Source organism: Scophthalmus maximus, chromosome 16 (assembly GCF_022379125.1).
Source record: "Scophthalmus maximus strain ysfricsl-2021 chromosome 16, ASM2237912v1, whole genome shotgun sequence".
Taxonomy (NCBI): Eukaryota; Metazoa; Chordata; class Actinopteri; order Pleuronectiformes; family Scophthalmidae; genus Scophthalmus; species Scophthalmus maximus.
This window is the reverse complement of record NC_061530.1, coordinates 7,882,769-7,887,516: the sequence shown is the minus strand read 5'-3', so window position 1 is coordinate 7,887,516 and position 4,748 is coordinate 7,882,769.

Here is a 4,748-nt window from a genome sequence, read left to right as displayed (position 1 = left end):
AGATGGGCCCTCTATCGTTCTCTCTTGATGGTAGTATAACAATCTACACGCACACACCAACACAAACACACACACACACACACACACACACACACACACACACACACACTGCACCCCTTTTTCTGTTCTAGTCCTATGCAACATGTATAAACAGAGTGGGTGTCCTAAATCTGTCGAGGTCCCCCTTTAAATTAAGGAGCAACTTATTAACACTCGGCAAGATGTGACAGCAACACTTCAGCAGCTTAACATCAATGAACGAATCCAACAACCTGAAAGACAATAAATGTAATTTGTCCTGACCCTTGGATACGGATGGCAACCAGAAGTAACCACATTTGGAGGAGCCGGGGGGGGGGGGGGGGTGGCCTGACTGAGAGCGAGTCCACTGCAGGTCCACCTACACCTGCAACCACGCATCTATTGGACAGTACTAGCTGTCCATAACACTGTATCCACGGCAGGGATGTAGTACTCGAGTCTGACTTGAATCTCTATGTCAGGGACTTGTGACTCGACTCGGACTCGAGCATTAATGACTCGGACACAAATACTGGCCATTCGAGATTCGACTCGGCCTCGAACTGGGGTAATGGTGACTCGACTCGGACCCGACTCAAACTTGTCTTTGGTGAGTCGGACTTGAACAATGGGGACTCGAGACTCAACTCGAACTAGTGAGTTGGTGACTCGACTACAACACGCCTGAATAAATGCACTGCTCTTTCCCCTAATTTTTCCTCAAAAAGAGACCATAATTTACAAAAAAAACCATTGTGACGTATTGAGAAAGACTTGAAACTTGCAATTGTGTTCTTTCTCTATAATTCATCATATACTGTATGTATCTTGTTCCCTTTTCATTGATCTATTATGTATTTTCTTATGTGAAATGAAATAAAATCTGAATCAAAAATATGTGCTGGGCCTTTGTCGTCTTGGTTACAATAATAAACACACAGTTGAGGTTGTGGATGGAGGGGCGTCGATTCTCAAGCCGAAACCATGATACAAATGTCCACAATATTGTCTCAATATTAGGACGCAATACCACAACCCGCCGCCACCGCCGCGGTGCGGCCTGTTGGGCCGTCGCGACTTTACAAATGTAACAAACCTCACTAGTAATTTCACAATTTACAACATAGCAAATTTAAATCACAAAAGGCCTCAATAGTTGACTCAGTGACGCCAGCTTCATACTGCAGCGCTGCAGTCGAACGGCACCCCCGCACCCCTCGGCTAACAGAGTGGCGGTGCTCCACATGGAGGCTGAGTTAAGGCCTCATTGGAGGCTTTTTTCCAGGCCAAGGGTTGAGCCAGTAAGCTAAACAGATGTTCTCATAAAGCAAATACAATAGTGAGATGTCCAACCCCGGTGTCAGGGAGGAGGTGGAGATAGATTGATGGATTGTAGAAGGAAAGGGGGAAAAAAAATAAAAAGAATTTGGGAGGGCTTTTTTCGAGGAGTGCCAGGAGAGAGAAGTGGATCGATGGACGGACAGATGACGGGAACAGAGGATCTGGGATAAGATCTGCAGATTATCATGGACGGAGGGAAAACAACAGGAGCAAAGTCAGTCATCGCAGACGCAGCAGATAACGGTCGGAGCAGACACTGTCCAACACACCTACCCCTTCTTTTCTTTTTTTATTTCAATGTCTTCTTTTCTTTGACTTTTTCTTTTCTTTGGGATCTTTATTTCCCAGGGCTCTTTTCTCTTTGCCACATGCACACACACAGTCCAAGAACTATAGGCCCAGCTGAACTTTCTCCCATATAGGTCAAGCGGTGAAGGAGGACAAAGTGGTATCTATGCTCTGCAGTTCATATTTGTGTTGGAGGCGCCGCGCGGCCTGAGCGCCATGTTAGCTTGAGGTAATTACACCTATACACTACCAATATCCCCTCCCATTACTGCACACTAATGGGCCTTACTGCTCTCTCTCTCTCACACACACACACACACATACACACACACACACACACACATAAATACAATCACAGTTAACACACACCACTTTGTCCGGGCAGTAGAGACCAGTGACAACATCAGTTACCTTCGATCTGACACGTCAACGTTCATGTTTTTCTTTGGTCAGGCTCAAACCCACCCTCGCCCCCCTACATTTAAAGAAGTGTGTGTGTGTGTGTGTGTGTGTGTGTGTGAGACAGTGTGTGCATGCATGCGTGTGTGACAGGTAAATGAGGGAATTCTGCTTGTCACGGCGTTCAGAAAAGTTCATTATTAGATTTTGACATCCTTGTGAAATAATTTTACCCGAAGCTGCCGAGTGGAGAGGATCGAGGCTCACAGATCCCAGTAAACCTACTAGTTTTTTCACCTAATTTCATGCTTAGATAGAAAAACAACTGATAAGGATTAAAGACAGAGTGGCATTTGATTGCTCCTCCCTTTACGCGTTAGGAAATACACAATGATACACAAAGACCATTTTTGGACAAAATATTGTCAAAGCATCATACCCGTGGTCAAGTGTTGACATGGGACTTAAGGCATTATACCAAGATGGTACCCCCTGTGCTATCCTTGTAGCCACATCATCCTAAATTAGCTGTGAAAGCTGAGTGTGTATCTCCTTATAATGGATTATATTAGTTTTAATGTTGGAGAGTAGCTGGAAATGCCTGTGTCAATACCTTAATAGAACAAGACAGGGACAATGAATCCTTAAATTCATTTGTCATCTGGGGAAAGGGCCCTGGAACCATTTGCGTCTCGTCCCGAGATTCCTCCAAAAATAAACTCATCTGATGGCTTTATGAACTTTCTGCTCGGCGCTTTATGGCCGGCAGAGCTCTGATCAGGCAGTAAATAACGGGGATGATTCATGCCCTCGGATCCCATCGCTGCACCGCTGCGCCTCGTCCGCAAGTGGGGATCAAAGCCAGGTATGTGCCGAGGTCGGCCGCCCCCACTGTCCCCAAACACACGCAAACACGCACATGTTAATATTGGTGCGTTTTAAGTCTCTGGGATCCAGCACGATTTGCCCTGGTTAAGATATAACAATAGATCATAAGTAGATGTATACTCCCTCAGCGAATACTGTCTGCTCTGATAATATTTGAGATTTTCAAAACACCAGTTAAACTCAATTCGGGAGCCGCTGGTAGCCAACTCCGTTTCCCAGAGGAGTTCTTTCAGAAACTGGAGTGTACGATAAAAGTTTTTTTTGCTATTGTCACCCCGTGGATTTGTCCGCCTAAATCAAACCGAGTTGCTTGGCCTCGCCTCTAAACAAGCACAGGCCTGTGTCGCCCTATAAATTTCTTTCTTTTAACTTCGGTCCTTCACACTCTCACGCACGCAGAAGAGAACACCACTCCCCCTCACAGATGGAAATGGAGCTCTGCGGGCCCTTGAGACGTGAAAACAGGTCGGAGACAGTAGGGTCAGATTTGAAAATGCTGTCTAATGGCAAATCCAGCCGACTGTGTAACTGATCCGCGGTGCAATAACAATAAAACACACACCACACATGCTCATTATTAGGCACATCCGATGCCTGCACACCACAGACCGTTGATATGTACGTACAGCTACTGAACGTGACTACCAGGAAGAAAATGCCATGCAGACAAAATGTCGAATGACAAGTTTAAAGATTTATCATCCGCACCAAAACTCTGCCCCTGGAAAATGTATTAAAAGCTACAATTAGGTATTGCCTTGTCACTCCACAAATGTTAATACACAAAGAGGTATATGGTTGTGTCTGTAGCCATAAAGGCACCTGGGCAACGGGACAAGGAGTGCAGGGGGGGGGGGGGGGGGTCGAAGCTGTGGTTTCGCTTTGCAAATGTTTGTCTTTTTTTTAAAATAAACACATCGTCCTGAGCAATCAGGCGGATTTATTTCGGCAACCTTCGTCAACGAATCCTTTTTTTAAATTATTTTTTTCGCGAGTGACAAAAGTGTCAGTGTTACCCGTCGCTGATCGATTGGAGCAGACGCGGTGACAGGGGGGGACGGAGAGAGGAACTGTGTGGGAATTAACAGTCGAATGTTGGAAAGTGACTCATTTTTATCACGACTGAACCAGAACCCGTGTATAAAATCAACGGGCGGCACTTGAATTAGATAGTGTCTGTGAGGCCACTGTTTGACTGAGTTAGACTAAAGGTGTCTTGTCGGTGTTGGTCGTTCACCTTCATTATTGAGCCAGGTGTAACTGTGGTCGCCTACAACTTTGACCACGTCAGGCTACATAATGATTTTTATGAATATTTTCAAATACAATGTTGATCAGCCATTCCTGTGAGGATCATTTCCTGTCCTGATCCACATACTGTTCTTGATATATTCTCGGTTTAAATCGCAGACTCGGTCTAACTAATCTAGACTTGTGGCTTTTTCTTGACTCAATTCATATCCAATAGCCATCCATTATCTATACAGCTTCATCCATTAAGGGTCGGGGGTGGGGGGTTGGAGCCAATCCCAGCTGACATTGGGCGAGAGGCGGGGTACACCCTGGACAGGTCGCCAACGTATCGCCGGGCCAACAAACAGAGACAAACAACCATTCACTCTCACATTCGCACCTACGGTCAATTTAGAGTCTCCAATGAACCTAACCCCAATCTGCATGTCTTTGGACTGTGGGAATGACTTTTGTTTTTTTTCCGGGGGAACAGACTAGCCTCCAATTATGAATGGTTCCACGTTTGCTCCCACATTTTAAAACATAACCCCGGCGCCCATTTCTGTAGCCAAACTTTG